Raw genomic sequence first — 24937 nt, 5'->3', positions numbered from 1 at the left:
CATACAAAACAGTCACTGGTAAACTCCTAGGTTTAACCAATGGTCTCCAGACTCTCAGGTACTGCAATACCTGATAATACCACATTCACCCCCTGTTAAAAAAGAGTCCGGTGGGGGTGGTGGCCAGTGGTTACAATTGCATTTAACATGGTATGATCAGATATGGAGGTACCGTGATACCTCCTTATAGGGTTGTGGAGAATATTTACAATCGTGGAAGATATATACATTGTGTTTATTTACAGTTACAGATCGGTTATACTGAAGCTGTCAGTCAGTCGGGTGGCCTGGTCGTCCTCCTGGATCGTCGGAGCCTCGGTGGTGATTCCGGTGGGGATCTGGGCATCTGCGACTCCGGGAGCGTGGCTTCGGCCTCCATGGCAGCTTCGTCACCCCTAGACGGCACTGGTGGGGCAAACGGTTGACAAGAGAGGGGGGCGCCTGTAGGGGGCGTCGGCGGGTGGCAGGGCCTAGGCAGGAGTGGCAGGAGGACTGACCCTCCTGTGAGGTGCTGTGGAGGGGGGGGTTCGGGTGCACGTGGGATTCCGGCGGGCGCCAGATCCCGTAGGGAGACCGTATCTTGCCGGCCATCAGGGAACGCTACGTAGGCGTACTGGGGGTTAGCGTGCAGCAGCTGGACCCTCTCGACCAACGGGTCCGACTTGTGCGCCCGCATGTGTTTTCAGAGCAGGATGGATCCGGGTGTTGCTAGCCAAGTCGGGAGCGAGGTCCCGGAGGAGGACTTCCTGGGGAAAACAAGGAGACATTCATGAGGTGTGTGGTTGGTAGTTGTAGAGAGCAGTGACCGGATGGCGTGGTGGGCCTCCGGGAGGACTTCTTGCCAGCGGGGGACTGGGAGGGCCCTGGACCGTAGGGCCAGTAGGACGGTCTTCCAGACCGCTCCGTTCCCCCTCTCTACCTGCCCATTTCCCCGGGGGTTGTAACTGGTCGTCCTGCTTGAGGCGATGTCCCTGTTGAGCAGGAATTGACGCAGTTCATCGCTCATAAAGGAGGACCCCCTATCACTGTGTATGTACGCGGGGAAACCAAACAGTGTAAAGATACCCTGGAGGGCCTTGATGATGGTGGTTGCGGTCATGTCTGGGCAGGGGATGGCGAATGGGAAGCGGGAGTACTCGTCAATTACGTTCAGGAAGTATGTGTTGCGGTCGGTGGAGGGGAGGGAGCCTTTGAAGTCCATGCTGAGGCATTCAAAGGGACGGGAAGCCTTTATCAGGTGCACCCTCTCTGGCCGGTAGAAGTGCGGTTGCACTCCGCGCAGATTTGGCAGTCCCTGGTGGCTGTCCTGACCTCCTCGATGGAGTAGGGCAGGTTGCGGGTCTTAATAAAGTGGAAAAAGCGAGTGACCCCCGGGTGGCAGAGGTCTTCGTGGAGGGCTCGGAGGCGGTCCACTTGTGCGGTGGCACATGTACCGCGGGACAGGGCATCAGGAGGCTCGTTTAGCTTCCCGGGATGATACAAGATCTCGTAGTTGTAGGTGGAGGGTTCGATCCTCCACCGCAAGATCTTAGCGTTTTTTATCTTGCCCTGCTGTGCATTATCAAACATGAACGCCACCGACTGTTGGTCAGTGAGGAGAGTGAATCTCCTGCCGGCCAGGTAATGCCTCCAATGTCGCACAGCTTCTACTATGGCTTGTGCCTCTTTTCGACCGAGGAATGGCAAATTTTGGAAGCATGGAGGGTACGGAAGAAGGCCACGGGTCTGCCCGCTTGGTTGAGGGTTGTGGCCAGAGCTACGTCGGACGCGTCGCTCTCAACCTGGAAGGGGAGGGACTCAATGGCACGCATCGTGGCCTTTGCAATGTCTGCTTTGATGCGGCTGAAGGCCTGGCGGGCCTCCATCGACAGGGGGAAGGTTGTGGACTGGATTAGGGGACGGGCTTTGTCTGCCTAGTTAGGGACCCACTGGGTGTAATAACTGAAAAACCCGAGGCAGCGCTTCAGGGCCTTGGGGCAGTGAGGGAGGGGGAACTCCATGAGGGGGCGCATGCGTTCAGGGTCGGGCCTATAACTCCATTTCGCACTACGTAGCCGAGAATGGCTAGACGGTCAGTGCTAAATATGCATTTATCCTTATTATACGTTAAGTTAAGGATTTTAGCGGTCTAGAGAAATTTTCGGAGGTTAGTGTCGTGGTCCTGCTGGTCGTGGCCGCAGATGGTGACATTATCGAGATACGGAAATGTTGCCCGTAAACCGTACCGGTCAACCATTCGGTCCATCTCGCGTTGGAAGACCAAGACCCCGTTAGTGACACCAAAGGGAACCCTTAAAAAATGATAGAGCCGCCCATCTGCTTCAAAGGTAGTGTATTTGCGGTCACTAGTTCGGAGGGGTAGTTGATGGTAGGCGGACTTGAGATGCACCGTGGAGAAGACCTTATATTGTGCGATCCTGTTTACCAGGTCGGATATGCGGGGGAGAGGGTACAGGTCCAGCTGCGTAAACCTGTTGATGGTCTGACTGTAGTCAATGACCATCCTATGTTTCTCCCCGGTCTTTACCACCACTACTTGAGCTCTCCAGGGACTTTTGCTAGCCTCAATGACCCCTTCCCTCAGTAGCCTTTGGACCTCTGACCTGATGAAGGTCCAGTCCTGGGCACTGTACCGTCTGCTCCTGGTGGCGACGGGTTTGCAATCCGGGGTGAGGTTCGCAAACAGGGAAGGCGGGTCGACCTTAAGGGTCGCGAGGCTGCAGACAGTAAGGGGGGGTATCGGGCCACCGAGTTTGAAGGTCAGGCTTTGCCGTCTTGTTGCAAGCAGGTGACGTGCGTAGACCTGATTTACAGGGTGGATAATAATGTCCTTTTAACAGTTCGATCGCTGCATCGAAATCCTCCGCCTCCTCGATGAGGGTGTAGATCCCAGGGCTTACCCTTGAGTGCAGGAGATGCAGTTTCTGTTCTCCTGAGGGTGTGCCTCCGGCCGTCTCGAGGTAGCCTTTAAAACACGCCAGCCAGTGCTTGAAGATTGCCGCCGAGTTCTCCGCGTGGGGGCTGAGTTGCAGACACTCCGGCTTGATTCGGAGATCCATCCTTTCAGCTTAAGTAATAGTCCATTAAATTGATGCACGATCAATTACTATTAAAACGAGGTAGTAACATAACTGATGGCTTTAATAGACTAGAACTGTTCCCCAGCAGCTTCGGTACAGAATGAGGGCTGCTGGGATGGCACCGGTTCTTATACCCCGCCTGTTAGGGTGGAGCTACATACAAAACAGCCAATGGTAAACTCCGAGGTTTAACCAATGGTCTTCAGCCTCTCGGGTACTGCAATACCTGATAATACTACACTGTATTAATTTTATTATCATAGAATCATAGAATTTACAGTGCAGAAGGAAGCCATTCGGCCCTATGAGTCTGCGTCGGCCCTTAAAAAGAGCACCCTGCTGAAGTCCACCAATCTACCCTATCCCCGTAACCCCCACTTAACATTTCTTGGGCACTAAGGGCAATTTAGCATGACCAATCCAGCTAAACCGCACATCTTTGGACTGTGGGAGGAAACCGGAGCACCCAGAGGAAAGCCACACAGACAAGGGCAGAACGTGCAGACTCCGCACAGACAGTGACCCAAGCCGGGAATCGAACCTGGGACCCTGGAGCGATGAAGCAACAGTGCTAACCACTATGCTGCCCTGGACAAATGCTGCAGTGATTTGGGACACGGTAAGGGCTCACTGATTCAATGGGGGGAATGAGAGGGAAATGTTGACAGGGCACCAGCAGAGTTTCTTACTTGTCATGGTGTCTGAATAGGGCATCGGTTCCGTATTCCACCTGAGGGTCAGCGCTCTCAAATGAATGCACATTATCTCGGCGCTGGAGACGGGAGCGCTCGAACCCAAGTGGTAGTATAATTATTAAGGCAAGCTGACACAAGTCTTTTTTAAATTTAAATTCAGTCACGATAAAGTATTGTGCAAATTCCAAGTTTATGATATATATTTATCCATGGAGATAGACCAGCCAGCCTACCCAGCAATTTATCTGTCTCCCCAGTGCGTTACCACCAGACTTCAGTACTCTCAACTATATTTACAGATTATCACACCACACATGTTGATTGCAGGGTTTGGTGACACACTCCCAATTTTCTTTTCTTCCGTGTGTTAGGGTATTTTGCTTCCATTCGGTGTTTACTCCCAATTACTCCAGAAACAGGGGATGTTGCAACGGTGGGGAAACAATCTATCCGCGGCGCCAGGGTGCTCTCATTCGGCTTCACATATGTCTTCCCTTTCATGATTATAGTGCAAACTATTCCTAAAAAATAACAACACTGCGATACCGAGTCTCTGCATAAATGTTCGGCCCTTTATTTAAACAGGCTGTCGAAATTTCTGGGGACGGGGGGGCTGGATTTAATTCGCGAGTTAACATTTTACCCAGACAGAAACAGATGGGAAATTGGAGAGAAAGTGGTTGGAGCGGATCAATTGCCAACCCATTAAAGTTGGTGTTAATCCTGCCCACGCACACACCAGGCTTGCGGGCAGTAGCCGGTAGCTTTCACTGCCGTTGTAATCTTCATACTGCAGCAAGCAGAGGCGGCTCTGCAATTCACACCTACCCCTCCAATACGATTGACCATATGTATTTTCTCGGACCAAACAGCATCATAAAGCCCCACCGACACGTAATCATTTTTTTTTAAATAAGGGAAGGGTGCATTTTCACCGAATGTAATCCCCTTCCCAGCTGCGGGTGAACGCTTCTAAGTGAAAACAGATCGAATAGTTGAGGGCAGCGTTAAGACACTTCATCCAGTGAGGGGAAGCTGTGGGGCCCGCAAGGCAGTCTCTGATCCTGGGAGCCTGGCCGCCGCTGGACTGGATTGGGGGCGTCCCTGTGTAAGTGACGCAGAGGAATCCCGCCCAGAACTGCCCCCCACCCCACCCCCCCCGGCCGAGAATCGGGGATGTGGAGAGGAGGGAGAGTGGGGCAAGAGAAGGAAGCGGATCGGCTGCTTAGAGTGAGCGAGGATCTTTCTCCTCCGAAGCGCTGCCTCAGCTCAGCTCCCTGGTGGGAGTGGGGCCCGCAGTGCCTGGGAAGCAGGAGCCGAACCGCGGAGGGGAAACATGCTGCAGCGGAAACAGACGGCGGGGGAAGGAAGGCTTCCTAACCAGACCGCCGTGCCTCCAGCCGAAGATCTGCACTGTCTGCAGTAGCCTGGGAATTCTATTTGAAAAGCGGGCAAAGAACAGAAGGAGCATAAGAGAGACAGAGAGAGGGAGCGGGTTAAAATACACACACACACAAGCCTGACTAGTTGGCTGCAGGGAGAAGGGAGCCAGCCAGCCGCAGTTACTGACGAGCGGGATCCTTCATCTTTCCCTGACACTGCCGGGATTCTCGGGACCTTTTGGATTTAGCGAAGCTTCTGCCCCTGTGGTAAGTGAACCGTTCTCCACTCTCCCCCTCCCGTCTGATCACCAGCCGGCGAATTGGTGCAGAATCCCCAGGGGCCACAGCTTCCTGTGTCCCAGGGGAATATTTTAAGGATTTTTAAAACTCCCTCAAACCTGGAATTGGAGACTGCAGAAAAAAACTTCAACAAATCCCCCCCCTTCCCATCAGAGGGGCAGGCGTTCTGCAGATCCCCACATCGCAATTATTAAATATATGTTTTTAATAAAAGCACGTTGTATGTTTGTGACTATATTTCAAATTGAAGTATTGCGACGGTTGTCGTGCACTGTATTTCTATTGTCAAATCAGTCAGTGGTCTTCCCCAGGCGCTCCAATATCCAGTGATATTTGGGTTGTGCACCTGTCCTCAGACGGAGTGAGACCCCCCCGTGTCCGCCCATGGCCGGCCGGCTGGCTCCGCCTCTTTCCCCCAGGCCGTTCAATCCAGGCGCTGTGTGTGAGGAGCCGCTGCGACATTGGTTTATTAAAGCGACCCCGCAGCGGCTCGGTCATGTCACCTCACCCTCGGGGAAATGTTTTCACCGACTGCCACATTGTGGCAATTTTCACCAGTTGTGGAGAGCAGTGAAGGCATAGCGCGCGGGCTGTCACAGCGCCGAGGAAGTAACATTGCTAAATATTCCAATGGTCCCACTTGCCCTGGAACTTGTCCCATCTGTTCCCATTGGACACCTCAGGTAAAGGGTCTGAGACACACCAGTGACGGTATTGCGTTTTCGTGACTAAAGTTCCCTTTGGTTAATTGGGGCTTTATTTCTAACCTTTTAATACAAGCACCAAAGGTAAACATTCCTTCTGCTTCTTTCGACCTGTCTGCAAACTTTGACCTGGTTGATCACACCATCCTCCCTCTTATTACTTCTCCCAGCTGCTGTCTCCTGGTTTCCAGCAAATCAGAGCGAGAACAACCAGCGATGGCTTCACTTCCTGCTAATGCAACTTTACCTCTGGTGTCCCTAAGGATATATCCTTTATCCCCTCCTATTTCTAGCCTTCATGTTATCTCTGGGTGACATCATCCAAAAACACATCAGTTTTTACATGTATGCTGACAGCGTTTAGCTCCTCCTCATTGTCACCTTTCTCAACACCTCCACAGGCTCTAAATATTCAGATTGCTTGTTCAACATTTGGTACTGGAACAGCAAATATTTCCTTCAGTTAAATATTGGGAGACTGAAGACATTGTCTGCAGGTCCTATTAGAAACTGTTCTCAGTTCCAATCCTCTTCCCAACAGTAGTCTTGAGGTTGTACCAGACTGCTCTCAACCATGGTCTCATGTTTTAAAAAAAAAGATATATTGTTACTGAAAATTCTCATTTATAACAAACAGGATATCAATAACTTGGCCGATTTTACAGCGCGTAATGCAACAAAAGCACACAGAAAAAAACCCAAGACGAACACAACCTATCATAATCTTTTCACAACATACTAACTCCCCACCCATAACAGTTGACAATGACTAATTCTTTAAATGAATGGCTGTCGCCTCAGATAGAATCCCTCTGCTGATCCCTAATGGTGTACTTGACCATTTCCAGATATAGAAACTCCGTCAGGTCACCGAACCAGGCCGAGACACTGGGTGGAGTAGAGGATCTCCATCCCAGCAGAACTTGGCTCCAGGCTATCAGTGAGGCAAAGGCCAGAACGTCCACCTTCACCCCGGTCTGCAGCCCTGGCGAAACCGACACTCTGAAAATGGCCACCAATGGACAAGGCTCCAGGTCCACATTGAGAATCTTTAGGTGAGCTCTGTGCACCACCTTGAGCTGCATCAGGCTAAGTTGTGCGCAGGAGGAAGTGGAGTTCACCCTGCGAAGGGCCTCGCACCACACCTCTTCATCCAGAATAGCACCTAGCTCCCTCACCTACTCTGCTCTCACCTGGTCCAGCAAAGCTCCTTCCATTGACATGATCTGTCCATAGATATTTGAAATGCTTCCCCCCCCCCCCCCCCCCCCCCCACAAACCCTGCCAGCAATAAGATTCGACTAAGCAGGTGGGTTGTGGGGCTAAAGGAAATGTAGGACAGGCCTTCCGGATAAAATGACACAGCTGGAAATAGCAGAACAAGTGCATCCCTGATAATTGAAATTTCACCGAGAGCTCATCCAAACTGACAAATCGTCCCTCCACAAATAGATCCACAAAGCTCTCCAGACCCTTTCCCCACCACAACTCAAATGTCATATCCAGACTTGGCGGCACAAACAAATTATTGCCACAGATGGGAGCCAATACTGACATGGCGTTCAGTTTGTAGTGCTGCCTAAACTGCCTCCATAGTCTTAAAATAGAGATCACTACCAGGTTCGATGAATACTTCGCTGGGAAGAATGGAAGCGAGGTTGTCACCAAAGCCCGCAAACCCTAGCTCCCACATGAACCCTCCACCATCTGACCCATATGAAATTCGGCTCCCTCAATCACCGCAGCACCGTTTCAATGTTGGCCACCCAATAATATAAAGAGCAAGTTGGGTAATGCTGGACCCCTGACGACTGGTGCTTCTGAAGGAACACCCTACAAATTCTTGGTGACTTACTTGCGCAAATAAAAGAGGCCGGTAACCTGTTAATCCTGGCAAGAAAAGATTTAGGGAGGAAAACAAGGTGGCGTTGGACCAAAAACCTTGTGAGTTAGCACAGGGCTAATTCGCTGGCTTTGAAAGCAGACCAAGGCAGGCCAGCAGCACGGTTCAATTCCCGTACCAGCCTCCCCGAACAGACGCCGGAATATGGCGACTAGGGGCTTTTCACAGTAATTTCATTTGAAGCCTACTTGTGACAATAAGCGATTTTTATTTCATCTTAACGTTCTGGACTCTGCCCACCAGGGATAGCGGGTGGTTATCCCACTTCTGCAAATCTGACTTCACTCTACTCACCAGACTTGTATAATTTAACCCAGGAAGCATAGGTCAATATTGGGCCACCCGGTTACCCAGAAAACGAAAGCTACCTCTGGCAAGAGAAAAAGGCAACACCCCCAGATTGACTTCCCTCCCCGGGGGATTAACCACAAAATATTCACTCCTCTCTAGGTTCAGTTTGTATCCTGAAAAGGAGCCAAAGCTCCTCAGTAGCTAATTATTCCTTTCATAACAGAGACTAGATCCGTAACATACAAGAGTAGGTTGTCAGCATACAAAGACACCATGTGCTCACCCTCCTGCCCTGCTTTATCCCTCTCCATTACCCTGAAGACCTTAATGCCAAGGGTTCAATTGCTAGTGTAAACAGGAGTGGCGATAATGGTTACTCGTGCCTCTATTCAAGAAAAGTACTCCGAGCTCATCGCATCAGTGCATACACTTGCCTTGGGTGATCTATACAATAGCCAAACCCATGAAATAAAGTTCTTCCCAAGACCAATCCTCCTAAGCACCTCAAAGAGGTACTCCCACACTACTCTGACAAAGGACTTCTCCGCATCCATTAGAACATAGAACATAGAACGATACAGCGCAGTACAGGCCCTTCGGCCCACGATGTTGCACCGAAACAAAAGCCATCTAACCTACACTATGCCATTATCATCCATATTCTTATCCAATAAACTTTTAAATGCCCTCAATGTTGGCGAGTTCACTACTGTTGCAGGTAGGGCATTCCACGGCCTCACCACTCTTTGCGTAAAGAACCTACCTCTGACCTCTGTCCTATATCTATTACCCCTCAGTTTAAAGCTATGTCCCCTCGTACCAGCCATTTCCATCCGCGGGAGAAGGCTCTCACTGTCCACCCTATCTAACCCCCTGATCATTTTGTATGCCTCTATTAACCTTCTCTCCAACGAAAACAACCTCCAGTCCATCAGCCTTTCCTCATAAGATTTTCCCTCCATACCAGGCAACATCCTGGTAAATCTCCTCTGCACCCTCTCCAAAGCCTTCACGTACTTCCGATAATGCGGTGACCAGAACTGTACGCAATACTCCAAATGAGGCCGTACCAGAGTTTTGTACAGCTGCAACATGACCTCATGACTCCGGAACTCAATCCCTCTACCAATAAAGGCCAACACTCCATAGGCCTTCTTCACAACCCTTTCAACCTGGGTGGCAACTTTCAGGGATCTATGTACATGGACACCTAGATCCCTCTGCTCATCCACACTTCCAAGAACTTTACCATTAGCCAAATATTCCGCATTCCTGTTATTCCTTCCAAAGTGAATCACCTCACACTTCTCTACATTAAACTCCATTTGCCACCTCTCAGCCCAGCTCTGCAGCTTATCTATGTCCCTCTGTAACCTGCTACTTCCTTCCACACTGTCGACAACAACACCGACTTTAGTGTTGTCTGCAAATTTACTCACCCGCCCTTCTGCGCCCTCCTCTAGGTCATTGATAAAAATGACAAACAGCAACGGCCCCAGAACAGATCCTTGTGGTACTCCACTTGTAACTGAACTCCATTCTGAACATTTCCCATCAACCACCACCCTCTGTCTTCTTTCAGCTAGCCAATTTCTGATCCACATCTCTAAATCATCCTCAATCCCCAGCCTCCGTATTTTCTGCAATGGCCTACCGTGGGGAACCTTATCAAACGCTTTACTGAAATCCATATACACCATATCAACTGCTCTACCCTCGTCTACCTGTTCAGTCACCTTCTCAAACAACTCGATAAGGTTTGTGAGGCATGACCTACCCTTCACAAAGCCATGCTGACTATCCCTGATATTATTCCTATCTAGATGATTATAAATCTTGTCTCTTATAATCCCCTCCAAGACTTTACCCACTACAGACGTGAGGCTCACCGGTCTATAGTTGCCAGGGTTGTCTCTACTCCCCTTTTTGAACAAAGGGACCACATTTGCTATCCTCCAGTCCTCTGGCACTATTCCTGTAGCCAATGATGACATAAAAATCAAAGCCAAAGGCCCAGCAATCTCTTCCCTGGCCTCCCAGAGAATCCTAGGATAAATCCCATCAGGCCCCGGGGGCTTATCTATTTTCAGCCTGTCCAGAATTGCCAACACCTCTTCCCTACGTACTTCAATGCCATCTATTCTAATAGCCTGGGTCTCAGCATTCTCCTCTACAACATTATCTTTTTCCTGAGTGAATACTGACGAAAAATATTCATTTAGTATCTCGCCCATCTCTTCAGACTCCACACACAACTTCCCATCCCTGTCCTTGACTGGCCCTACTCTTACCCTAGTCATTCGCTTATTACTGACATACCAAGAGAAAGCTTTTGGGTTTTCCTTGATCCTACCTGCCAAATACTTCTCATGTCCCCCTCCTTGCTCGTCTTAGATCTCTCTCTTTAGATCCTTCCTCGCTACCTTGTAACTAACCATCGCCCCAACTGAAACTTCACACCTCATCTTCACATAGGCCTCCTTCTTCCTCTTAACAAGAGATTCCACTTCTTTGGTAAACCACGGTTCCCTCGCTCTACGCCTTCCTCCCTGCCTGACCGGTACGTACTTATCAAGAACACGCAGTAGCTGTTCCTTGAATAAGCTCCACTTATCCAGTGTGCCCAACACTTGCAGCCTACTTCTCCAACCTATCCCCCCCAAGTCACGTCTAATGGCATCATAATTGCCCTTCCCCCAGCTATAACTCTTGCCCTGCGGTGTATACTTATCCCTTTCCATCATTAACGTAAACGTCACCGAATTGTGGTCACTGTCCCCAAAGTGCTCTCCTACCTCCAAATCTATCACCTGGCCTGGTTCATTACCCAAAACCAAATCCAACGTGGCCTCGCCTCTTGTTGGCTGGTCAACATATTGTGTCAGGAAACCCTCCTGCACACATTGTACAAAAAACGACCCATCTAATGTACTCGAACTATATCTTTTCCAGTCAATATTTGGAAAGTTAAAGTCTCCCGTAATAACTACCCTGTTACTTTCGCTCTTATCCAGGATCATCCTCGCCATCCTTTCCTCTACATCCCTCGAACTATTTGGAGGCCTATAGAAAGCTCCCAACAGGGTGACCTCTCCTTTCCTGTTTCTAACCTCAGCCCATACTACCTCGGAAGATGAGTCCCCCTCTAGCATCCTCTCCGCCACCGTAATACTGCTCTTGACTAGCAGCGCCACACCTCCCCCTCTTTTGCCTCCTTCTCTGAGCTTACTAAAACACCTAAACCCCGGAACCTGCAACATCCATTCCTGTCCCTGCTCTGTCCATGTCTCCGAAATGGCCACAACATCGAAGTCCCAGGTACCAACCCATGCTGCCAGTTCCCCTACCTTATTTCGTATACTCCTGGCATTGAAGTAGACACACTTCAAACCACCTACCTGAACACTGGCCCCCTCCTGCGACGTCAAATCTGTGCACCTGACCTCTATACTCTCTTTCTCCCGTACCCTAAAACTACAATCCAGGTTCCCATGCCCCTGCTGCATTAGTTTAAACCCCCCCAAAGAGCACTAACTAATCTCCCCCCCCAGGATATTTGTGCCCCTCAGGTTCAGATGTAGACCATCCTGTCTGTAGAGGTCCCACCTTCCCCAGAAAGAGCCCCAGTTATCCAGAAATCTGAATCCAGCCTGCACCATCCCTGTAGCCACGTGTTTAATTGCTCTCTCTCCCTATTCCTTATCTCATTATCATGTGGCACGGGCAACAACCCAGAGATAACAACTCTGTTTGTTCTAGTTCTGAGCTTCCATCCTAGCTCCCTGAAAGCCTGCCTGACATCCTTGTCCCCTTTCCTACCTATGTCGTTAGTGCCAATGTGGACCACGACTTGGGGCTGCTCCCCCTCCCCCTTAAGGACCCAGAAAACACGATCCGAGACATCACGTACCCTTGCACCTGGGAGGCAACATACCAAACGTGAGTCTCTCTCGCTCCCACAAAATCTCCTATCTGCCCCTGACTATCGAGTCCCCAATTACTAATGCTCTGCTCCTCTCCCCCTTCCCTTCTGAGCAACAGGGACAGACTCCGTGCCAGAGGCCCGTACCCCATGGCTTACCCCTGGTAAGTTGTCCCCCCCACAAGTATCCAAAGTGGTATACTTGTTTCTCAGGGGAACGACTGCAGGGGATCCCTGCACTGACTGCTTCTTCCCAGTCCCTCTTACAGTTACCCATCTATCTCCAATCTTTGGTGTAACTAATTCCCTGAAGCTGCTATCTATGACCCCCTCTGCCTCCCGAATGATCCGAAGTTCTTCCAACTCCAGCTCCAGGTCCCTAACTCGGTCTTGGAGGAGCTGGAGATGGCAGCACTTCCTGCAGATAAAATCAGCAGGGACACTAACGCCATCCCTCACCTCAAACATCCTGCAGGAGGAACATTGCACTCCCTTACTAACTTGCCATCCCTCTAACTTTCAACCAAGATCTGGCTAACAAATAAATTAAAAAAAAAAAAAAAAAATTATATAACATGGTACTTACCTCACACCAATGGGTTTTATTATTAGGTTAGAGGAGGAGGGCGGGTGGGAGACACTACACGTGTAGTGTCTCGGGTTTCCTCTCCACCAGAATTTATTGGTGAGGGGAGGAGGGGAGAGGACAACATTCAGGATTCAGACCCCACCGTATATTAGCAGATAATTGACAAAAGCTGTCTGGTCCTCTGCAATTACCTCCGGGACACATGCCTCCAATCTCTGCACCAGCACCTTGGCCAGTAGCTTAGCTTCCACGTTCAAAAGGAAAATGGGCCTATATGATCCATATTCTGTTGGGTCTTTTGAAAATGTGGGAGATAGAGGCCTGCAATAGTATATAAGATAATGTCCCCTAAGTCAAAAAATCATTGAACATGTCAACTGTCAATGGTATCAGTTGATTCGCAAGCTTATTGAAAAAGTCGAAGGGAAACCCGTCAGGACCGGGGACTATCCCCAACTGCATCAGCCGAATGCACTTCAACACCTCCTCAGGGCTTAACGGGGCCTCCAACTACTCCCTTCTCTCTCTTTCCACCACTGGGATGGACAACCCATCTAGGAACTCTGACATGCTCAACCCATTCCCTAGGGACTCCGACCTGTAAAGATCCCCTTAAAATATCTCAAAAGCTGCATGGACCTCTCTCGGGACAGAGACCAAACTGCCACTCACGTCTCTGATCTGAACAATCTCCTGGGAAGCTGGCTGCTGCCTCAGCTGGTGAGCCAGATGATAGTCTGCCTTCTCCCCGTACTCATAAACCACTCCCCTCACGTGTTGCAGCTGGTCCACCACCTTCCCCATGGACACCAAATCCAACTGCGTTTGTAGCTGCTTCCTGGCCACTAGCAACTCAGGTGGCATTATCTAAATACTGGCGCTCCACCTCCAAAATCGCACCCACCAGTCACTGCTGCTCTGCCCTCGCAGTTCTATCTACGTGGGTCTTATATAAGACTTGTAGCACTAGTTTAAGGGCTTCCCACAGTGTTGAGGGAGAGACAGTCATTCCTATTAAGCTTGATACACTCCTCAATAGTCGTAGCTATGTGATTACAAAATTCCTTCCCCGCTAATGGCACCACATCTAACCTCCATGGCAGGCGCTGAATGGGATCCATCTCCGGCGCTGAATGGGATCCATCTCCAAGACGAAATTCACAAAGTATGGAGCATGATCAGCAATTATTATTGCCGAGTATTCCGTACCTTTTACCCAAGGGAGCAGGGACCTACCCATTAGAAAGAAATCAATTCTGGTGTCTACTCCATGTATATGTGAAAAGAATGAGAGCTCCTTATCCCTTGGGTTTAGAAATATCCACGGATCTGCCCCCATTTGCTCTAAAAAGGCCCGAAATGCCTTCGCCACCCCCGACAGAGCCAATGATTTAGGTCTGAACTGTTCCATTTCAGGATCCAACATACAATTGAAGTCTCCTCCAAGAATCAGTTGATGCATATCCAGGTCTGGGTTGGATCCTAACAGATTTTTTACAAATGACACATTGTCTATTCACCAGCACCACCATCCAACTGTATTGGATAAGACCTCCAATGACCCACTGACCACCATGAATCTCTCATTAGTGTCCGCAACGATCCTAATGACAGATAGAGGGACCCATTTATTGATCAGAATTGGAGCTCCTCGAGTCCGTCCATCAAAGCCCGAGTGAAACACCTCACCCACCCCTTCCACAGTCTGATCTGGTATCTAACCTGCAAGTGAGTCTCCTGTACGAGCACCACAGCAGCATTTAGATTCTTCAGGTGTTCGAAAACTCTTGACCTCTTCACCGGGCCTCCCAATCCCCAACCGAATGACCAACCGAATTGGGGGTCCCCCACCCCTCCTTTCATCACGGAATCAGCCATTTCCACCGCAAGGAACTACCCACTAAATAATTTTAAAAAGCACAGGTCAAGTGCCCATCCAAATGGGTGCCATGCAACCCCTCAGAGTAAAAAAAAAAAAGCAGTCCTATAGTCACCATCAGCAAACTAACCCCTCCTCCTCTCACCCCCAATTTCCCGTCAACGTCCCACCCATACATACAAATTGGATCCAAACCCCTCTCCCAGACTCCGACCCAGATGCTAAGCATGTCGAACCAGCCAAAACTGGTTCAACAGCTGTAGCTTCACCCCCAATCTCACTCTCGTTGATCAGCTTTATTTATTGTTGTCGGGGCAATCCTCATCAGGACAAAAAGAAAAAAACCCAGTGATATTGCCCACTAAGCTGCTCACCTTGCGTAGTCAGGGTCTTCTCCACCCCCTCAAGCACCTTACCATGTTTCTTTACTACTTCGGCAATTTTGGCAAGTTTTTTCCAAATGGGGCCCAGTGCTGCCTCAAACGATTGCAGCAACCTCTCTGACATCACCCTCTAATGCCTTTCACAGTGCTTCTCAAACTCCCTTTCAAACACCCCTGAAAGCACGTCTGCTGTATCGGGACAGCCATCGTCGACAAAACTGCCTCCGCCACTTTGTTTGTCAAAGGACTGCATGAGGCCTCCGAGTCCATTGAGGAATTGTATTCTGTGGTCTTTTCCCCTCCTTTTTTCCTCATTTAATCGATGTCGGAATCCTACGCCGAAAATCAGAAGTATTTTTCTGTGTAGGTCCCTGAAAAAGCACGCAAAAGGGCCTAGAAAAGTTTGGGTCCTGACGGAGCTGCCTGGTGTACGCCCTTCTCTCACATCCTGCCACCAGAGGCAACCTTAGCCTCATATTTGATTTTGAGATGAGCTTCCACACATCACCGTGCCATCACTAAGACCACCTGTTTCCAACTCCGTAACATTGCTCAAATCCATCCCTGTCTCAGCTCAACTGATGCTGACTCCCTCATCAGACACCGTCCCTACCTCAGTCACTGTTGAAACATTCATCACCAGACTCCGTCCCTACCTCAGTCATTGCTGAAACCCTCATCACTAGACTCCATCCTTACTTCAGTGATAGGTTAAACCCTTGTTATCCCTGGACTTAAATATTAATTTCTTGCCAGCCTTCCACGTTCAACTCTCTGCCTTGTCAAGGTCACCCAAAGCTCTGCTGGCCATGTTCTGTGTTGCACTAAGTTTCTTTCACCCATCACTGTCATAATATACACATCAGTATATGATGGTGCAGAGACACACACTGACTGACACACTGCAAGACCAATTAACACACACAACACAGCAGCCAATCACCAGTTAGGGCACGGTCACTATAAAGACAGAGGGCACTAGTTTTCCCGCTCATTCGGGATGCAGCCTCAGAGAGACAGAGCCCGCAGTCAGTAGCACAAACATCCACCATGTGCTAGCAGTATAGGCTGGTCAGGTTAGGCATAGGTCTTCAGTCAATCTAACATAGTGTCGACCCACAGTGCAAGTATGTTTAACAGCTCTTAGTTAAATAAAATAGAGTTGTACTATTACAAGTGTTGGTAGCCTGTCTATGTTACTGCTAAGGTAAACGCAGTCTGCACAGATCCAGAGTACCCAACACATCAATCACTGCGGGGTTGCTGACCACATTGGCTTCCAGTTTACTAACATCCCAATATTCAGAATTCTCATACTTGTCTTCAAATTGCCTCATAGCCTTCCGCTCCCTATCTCTCTCATCTCCTCCAGTCCCACACCCTCTGAGATATCTACATTCCTGAAATTCTGGCGTTTTGGGCATCTTCAATCCTAAATTGCCCCACCAAGATCGTAAACTCGGAAATGTCCGATCTAAATCCCTCTGCTTCTCCAACTCTCTTTCCTCCTTTAGACGTTCCTTGGTGATCACTCTAATATCTTCTGATGTGGCTCAGTGTCAAGATTTGTTTTAAAGCACTCCTGTGAGTGCTTTAGAATATTTTATTATATTAAAGGTGATATATAAATGCAAATTGTTTTAGTTTACTTTGGTTGGACCATTAGTTTATTATATTAGTGGTACCCTGAAAAGGGGCATTTGTGATGTTACCAGGTGAAATAAAAACAAGAATATGCTGTAAATATTCAGCAGGTCAGGCAGCATTTGTGGACTGTGTTTCAGAACCCGTGGGAGACTAATAACATAATTTTAAAAAAACCTGAATTCCCAGTGACCAACTCAAAGGAATCACACAAGAGTTCACGTTTTAAGGCTTCAACTGAAACAAACAAACTATAATCAACATTAATAAACACTACTTAATAGGTAACCAATACTCTGAACTATAGAAAAGACACCCTGAGAGTCTGTCAAACTCAGAAATCCCACACCGCAGTTCTACTTTACAGCACACACACTGCACAACAGACTAGAACATAGAAAAATACAGCACAGAACAGGCCCTTCAGCCCACGGTGTTGTGCTGAACTTTTGTCCTAGTTGAAGAACAAATTAATCTACACCCCATCATTCTACCGTAATCCATGTACCTATCCAATAGCTGCTTGAAGGTCCCTAATGTTTCCGACTCAACTACTTCCACAGGCAGTGCATTTCATGCCCCCACTACTCTTTGGGTAAAGAACCTACCTCTTACATCCTCCCTATATCTTCCACCATTCACTTTAAATTTATGTCCCCTTGTAATGGTTTGCTCCACCCGGGGAAAAAGTCTCTGACTGTCTTATCTATTCCCCATATCATCTTATAAACCTCTATCATGTCTCCCCTCATCCTTCTCCGTTCTAATGAGAAAATGCCTAGCGCCCTCAACCTTTCCTCGTAAGACCTACTCTCCATTCCAGGCAACATCCTGGTAAATCTCCTTTGCACCTTTTCCAAAGCTTCCACATCCTTCCTAAAATGAGGCGACCAGAACTGCACACAGTACTCCAAATGTGGCCTTACCAAGGTTTTGTACAGCTGCATCATCACCTCACGGCTCTTAAATTCAATCCCTCTGCTAATGAACGCTAGCACACCGTAGGCCTTCTTCACAGCTCTATCCACTTGAGTGGCAACTTTCAAAGATCTATGAACATAGACACCAAGATCTCTCTGCTCCTCCACATTGCCAAGAACCCTACCGTTAACTGTGTATTCCGCATTCATATTTGTCCTTCCAAAATGGACAACCTCACACTTTTCAGGGCTAAACTCCATCTGCCACTTCTCAGCCCAGCTCTGCATCCTATCTATGTCTCTTTGCAGACGACAACAGCCCTCCTCATTATCCACTACTCCACCAATCTTCGTATCGTCTGCAAATTTACTGACCCACCCTTCAACTCCCTCATCCAAGTCATTAATGAAAATCACAAACAGCAGAGGACCCAGAACTGATCCCTGCGATACACTACTGGTAACAGGGCTCCAGGCTGAATATTTGCCATCCACCTCCACTCTCTGACATCTATAGGTTAGCCAGTTTGTTATCCAACTGGCCAAATTTCCCACTATCCCATGCCTCCTTACTTTCTGCATAAGCCTACCATGGGGAACCTTATCAAATGCCTTACTAAAATCCATGTACACTACATCCACTGCTTTGCCTTCATCCACGTGCTTGGTCACCTCCTCAAAGAATACAATAAGACTTGTGAGGCAAGACCTACCCTTCACAAATCCGTGCTGACTATCCCTAAACAAGCAGTGCCTTTCCAGATGCTCAGCAATCCTATCCCTCAGTACCCTTTCCATTACTTTGCCTACCACCGAAGTAAGACTAACTGGCCTGTAATTCCCAGGGTTATCCTTATTCCCTTTTTTGAACAGGGGCACGACATTCGCCACTCTCCAATCCCCTGGTACCACCCCTGTTGACAGTGAGGACAAAAAGATCATTGCCAACAGCTCTGCAATTTCATCTCTTGCTTCCCATAGAATCTTTGGATATATCCCGTCAGGCCCGGGGGACTTGTCTATCCTCAAGTTTTTCAAAATGCCCAACACAACTTCCTTCTTAACAAGTATCTCCTCGAGCTTACCAGTCTGTTTCACACTGTCCTCTCCAACAATCTGGCCCCTCTCATTCGTAAATACTGAAGAAAAGTACTCGTTCAAGACCTCTCCTATCTCTTCAGACTCAATACACAATCTCCTGCTACTGTCCTTGATCGGACCAACCCTCGCTCTAGTCATTCTCATATTTCTCACATATGTGTAAAAGGCCTTGGGGTTTTCTTTGATCCTACCCGCCAAAGATTTTTCATGCCCTCTCTTAGCTCTCCTAATCCCTTTCTTCAGTTCCCTCCTGGCTATCTTGTATCCCTCCAGCGCCCTGTCGGAACCTTGTTTCCTCAGCCTTACAGAAGTATCCTTCTTCCTCTTAACAAGACATTCAACCTCTCTTGTCAACCATAGTTCCCTCACTCGACCATCTCTTCCCTGCCCGACAGGGACATACATATCAAGGACACGTAGTATCTGTTCCTTGAACAAGTTCCACATTTCAATTGTATCCTTCCCTGACAGTCTATGTTCCCAACTTATGCACTTCAGTTCTTGTCTGGCAGCATCGTATTTACCCTTCTCCCAATTGTAATCTTGCCCTGTTGCACGCACTTATCCCTCTCCATTACTAAAGTGAAAGTCACAGAATTGTGGTCACTATCTCCAAAATGCTCCCCCACTAACACATCTATCACTTTCCCTGGTTCATTACCAAGTACCAAATCCAATGTGGCCTCCCCTCTGGTCGGACAATCTACATACTGTGTTAGACAAGCTTCCTGGACACACTGCACAAACATCACCCCATCCAAACTATTTGATCTAAAGAGTTTCCACTCAATATTTGGGAAGTTGAAGTCACCCATGACAACTACTCTGTGACTTCTGCACCTTTCCAAAATCTGTTTCCCAATCTGTTGCTCCACATCTCTGCTGCTATTGGGCGGCCTATAGAAAACTCCCAACAAGGCGACTGCTCCTTTTCTATTTCTGACTTCAACCCATACTACCTCAGTAGGCAGATCCTCCTCGAACTGCCTTTCTGCAGCTGTTATACTATCTCTAATTAACAATGCAACCCCCCACCTCTTTTACCACCCTCCCTAATCTTATTGAAACATCTATAAACAGGAACCTGCAACAACCATTTCTGCCGCTCTTCTATCCAAGTTTCCGTGATGGCCACCACATCGTAGTCCCAAGTACCAATCCATGCCTTAAGTTCACCCACCTTATTCCTGATGCTTCTTGCGTTGAAGTATACACACTTCAACCCATCTCCGTGCCTGCAAGTACTCTCCTTTGTCAGTGTTACCTTCCCCACTGCCTCACTACATGCTTTGACGTCCTGAATATCAGCTACCTTAGTTGCTGGACTACAAATCCGGTTCCCATTCCCCTGCCAAATTAGTTTAAACCCTCCCGAAGAGTACTAGAAAACCTCCCTCCCAGGATATTGGTGCCCCTCTGGTTCGGATGCAACCTGTCCTGCTTGTACAGCTCCCACCTTCCCCAGAATGCGCTCCAATTATCCAAATACCTGAAGCCCTCCCTCCTACACCATTCCTCCTGCACGTGTTCAACTGCACTCTCTCCCTATTCCTAGCCTCGCTATCACGTGGCACCAGCAACAAACCAGAGATGACAACTCTGTCTGTCCTGGCTTTTAACTTCCAGCCTAACTCCCTAAACTCGTTTATTACATCCACACCCCTTTTTCTACCTACGTCGTTGGTACCAATGTGCACCACGACTTCTGGCTGCTCCCCCTCCCCCTTAAGGATCCTGAAGGCACGATCCGAGACATCCCTGGCCCTGGCACCCGGGAGGCAACATACCTTTAGCTCACTGTTTAACACCCAGTTTAGCACTCTGGGCTAAATTGCTGGCTTTTAAAGCAGACCAAGGCAGGCCAACAGCACGGTTCAATTCCCGTACCAGCCTCCCCGAACAGGTGCTGGAATGTGGCGACTAGGGGCTTTTCACAGTAACTTAATTGAGCCTACTTGTGACAATAAGCGATTTTCATTTCATTTCATTTAATTTCCGGGAGTCTCGCTCGCGACCACAGAATCTCCTATCTATTCCCCCTATCACTATTGCTTTTCTATTCTCCCCCCTTCCCTTCTGAGCCAGACTCAGTGTGAGAGACCTGGCCTTCCACCGGTAGATCTCTCTCTCTCTCTCTCTCTCTTTTTTTCTCTCTTTCCCCCCTCCCCGACAGCATCCAAAATGGTGTACTTGTTTTGAAGGGGAATGGCCACAAGGGATCCCTGCACTGTCTGCCTGTTCGTTTTCTTTCCCCTGACTGTAACCCAGCTACTCTTGTCCTGCACCTTGGGTGTGGCTACCTCCATGTAACTCTTCTCTATCACCCCCTCTACCTCCTGGATGATCCGAAGTTCATCCAGCTCCAGTTTCCTAACACGGTCTCTGAGGAGCTGGAGTTGGGTGCACTTCCCGCAGGTATAGTCAGCGGGGACACCAGTGGTATCCCTCACCACCCACATCCCACAGGAGGAGCATGCAACTCCCCTAGCTTCCATCCCCTCTTACCTTACAGAATATAGCTGCCCCGTGGACCAATTGGATCTCCGCCCTCCGGCTCTGCTCCCAGTCAGCTGCAGTCTCTGTAAACTCCCGGCTCCCTTCACGTTCTTTGAGGAAATGTAGGAAATTAAATGAAATGAGCACCTAACTTACTCAGTCACCAAACACTCACTATAGCAGTCAAATGCACCCAAATTCAGCACTCAGTGCAAACAAAGTCTGCACTGTAGCTGGCTCACCTTTATACTGTGAATCTAGCCTCTGAAAACTGGCCTAATCCAATTAACTAATTAACAAGCTCCAGCTGCAAGTAGCTACAAGTAGAACTATTTCCTGCATAGACTGGAAAAGTTACTCCCAACTTCCAAAGGTTCACTTTCCCCCATTTTGTTGATGCATAATATCTAAGGTTTGTTGAAAATTGTTTCCCTTGGTCTTCTGAGAATTCCTGAACCGCCTTCCAATAGCAAGGTTTTCTCTGGAGTTCCTTTGCTGGCCATGCCAGGATGATTCTTCCAGTGTTCTTAAATTTCCATGGGTTTCATCTCTTCAACCAGAGAATTTCTCACCCACATTCTGTCTGGTTGCCAACAGAGAAACAACTTCTTTCCCTCAGCAGACCACAGCAGTAGACGTTCCTGTCCCTTGCTCCCCAGGAATCCCTTTTCTCTTGCTCCGTAACACTCTAAGTCCAGGGTTTCTTTCAACATCAGACTACCCGGAGTCTGTTATGTTTACAAAGCAAAAACATCTGCCTCTTGGTGTTCAAGTGTAAAACCTGGCTTGTGGATTTCAGTAGCATATGCCCTGGGTCTCCTGTCCTCATAGTAAACATCACCAGGTTTGTTATGCAGAGTCAAATGCAACATTTCTCCCTTTTCTAGGGCATCCTGTTTTACCTCCAGTTCAAAGAGACATTCCAAAACATAACTATTGCATAAAATCTTGCATTCATAACAATTGAACAACTAATGGGAGGATAAGGTTCCACAAATGTCCCTATCCTCATGATGAAGTGGCCCTGAAGGTCAGTGCAAATGATAAGGCTGAGGTATTGCAACCATCATCAGTGCTGTGTGGATGATATATCTTAGCCTCATACTGGTGTCTCCAGCATCACATATGGCAGTCTTTAGCCAATTGGAATCACTCCATGCAATATTGAGGTTATGGAATGCACAGGATAGAGCAAAGGCTATGGCCCCTAGCCAAGCTGTTCCAGTACAATGGCAGTATCTATCCAACAATGTGCAAAGTTATCCAGATACGTCCTGTGCACAAAAAAGCAGGACCGATTTAATCTGGCTAAACACAACTCTGCCAGTCTACTGTCAATTATCAACAAAATGATGGAAGGTATAATTGATAGTACTATCAAGTGGCACTTGTTCAGCAATAGTCTGTTCACTGATGCTCAGTTTGAGTTCTGCCAAATATGTAAAGCTTCTATCTCTACTCTCACATCAGTCTCAATAAATGTTTATGTTTTCCTCCACAATCCAGTGTCCCATCTATCCTCTATTTATACTCCTTCTGAATGAAGCAAAAATCAATAAATCAGTTGAGGGGGGTGGTGTCACAGCCCCTGCTTGGGCAGGCACTGTCACTAAAACGTAACATCAAACGGAAATTTAATAAACTTAATAAGTGTCATTCCCGGGGGTGATGACGCACCCCAGCCCCCGTGATGCCCACCGGTCACGGAAGACCTGAAACCTGCCGGTGGACAGCATGTGCTCCCTCTTCAAGGCCACCCAGCTGCGAGCGTAGCCATGGTAAAGAGGCAGACAGTCAGGTTGGACTGCCCCTCGACCACCCGCTGCCTAGACCTGTTAATGGCTAATTTGGCCAGGAGCAGGTTTAATTTTAAAAAATTGACCAAATATTATTAAAATTTTTATTTATTACAAATCCACATACAAGAACAAATACTAAAAAGAACACAAACCCACCCCCCCTCCCCTTCCCAACCTCACTCTCCGCCTAGTAACCGGTGGTGATTAGTTCCTTGAGATAGGCAACGAAAGGCCACCACCTCAGGTACATCCTTTAACCGATCCCCTCGCGCTGTACTTGACCGTCTGCAGGTACAGAAACTCATTAGGTCCCCTAACCATGTCGAGGTGCTGGGTGGGGTTGGGGACCTCCACCCTAGCAGAACCCGCCTCCGGGCGACCAAAGAGGCGAAGGCAAGGATATCCACCTCCGCCTCTGTCTGCAGCCCCAGCGAGTCCGACACCCCAAATGTGGCAACCAGAGGACAGAGCTCCAATTCGACATTTTGAATCGCCAACATGGTGCTAAAGAAGGAGACCCAAAAGCTCACAAGTTTGGGCATGGACCAGTATATATGTATGTGATTGGCTGGGCCCCAACATCACTGCTCACACCTATCCACCTCCTGGAAAAAAAACACTCATCCTTGCCTTTGTCAGGTGTACCCTAAACACTACTTTAAGCTGGATCAAGCCCAATCTCACACATGAGTACATGGAGTTCACCTTGTGAAGGGCCTCACTCCACACCTCATCATCTACTATGGGCCCCAGCTCCCCCTCCCACTTCGCTTTCACCCCATCCACCTAGCCCATTTCCTCTGAAAGGATCTGCCCATTGAAGCCAGATGTGCTACCTTCCTCCGACCCCACATGCAAAAGGATGCTTTCCATAAGAGATGCCGATGGTGCCTCTGGGAATGTCGGGAAGGCCTTCCATACAAAATTCCGAACTGGAAGATTTTAAACAAATTTGACCCTATGAGCCCATATTTCACCGTCAATTCCTCAAACCTGGCAAATCGTCCTTCCAAAACAAGCCTCCTAATCTCTCCAGCCCTTCCCCATTCCCTAAATAGCCTCGCCATCTCAAACAGGTGGTTGGTACAAATAGGGGCCAACTTCGACAGAGACCCGACCATAAAATCTTGCCTGAACTGTCTCCAAACCCTCAAATTGGAAACAACCACTGGACTCTTAGAATATTTTGTCAGTGAAAACAGGAGCAAAGCCGTCACTAGTGCGCCCAAACCAGATCCCTTACATGACCTTACCCAGCGCCCCCTGGGTTACTACACCAACCCAGCACATTTTCCACATTGGCTATCCAATAATAAAAAAGCAAATTAGGCAACAGCAGGTCCCCTGATTGTCTATCCCTCTGTAAAACTGTCCTACAAATTCTCGGAATCTTACTCGCCCATATAAAAGCTGCTATAACTTATTGACACTCCCAAGAAAAGGATTTAGGGAGGAAGACAGAAAGACATTGAAAAAAAAATAAAAACTGGAAGAATATTCATTTTGATAGACTGGATCCTGTCTGCCTAGGAGAGGGAAAGGTTATCACACCTTTGCAGATCAGACTTAACCTGACTCACCAGACTGGTGTAGATGGAGTCGGGCCCAGTTCCGGGCCACTCGGACATCCAGATATCTGAAGCTTGATCTGACAAGACAAAAGAGAAGCACCCCCGGGTTGGCTCCCCTCCCCATGGAAAATACTCGCTCTTTCCCAAATTCAACTTGTATCCTGAAAAAGAGCCAAAGCTCTTCACTAGCTCCATTATATCACTCATAGTAGGGGACTGGGTCCGTCACATAAAGCAGTAAGTCGACAGCTTGTAAGAACACCGTCTGCTCTCTCCCA

General features: G+C 48.4%; 1 protein-coding gene across 1 annotated transcript in view; it reads left to right on the top strand.

Annotated features, from left to right (window-relative positions):
* Nucleotides 1-4592: 4592 nt before the first annotated feature.
* The window catches only part of LOC140392897 (E3 ubiquitin-protein ligase HECW2-like), a 595816-nt gene continuing 575471 nt past the window's right edge, over nt 4593-24937 (top strand). The window contains 1 exon segment of the mRNA XM_072478670.1: nt 4593-5424. The gene's annotated coding sequence lies outside the window, so the exon portion shown is untranslated.

Source organism: Scyliorhinus torazame, chromosome 2 (assembly GCF_047496885.1).
Source record: "Scyliorhinus torazame isolate Kashiwa2021f chromosome 2, sScyTor2.1, whole genome shotgun sequence".
Taxonomy (NCBI): Eukaryota; Metazoa; Chordata; class Chondrichthyes; order Carcharhiniformes; family Scyliorhinidae; genus Scyliorhinus; species Scyliorhinus torazame.
This window is presented reverse-complemented; position numbering and strand designations above follow the sequence as displayed.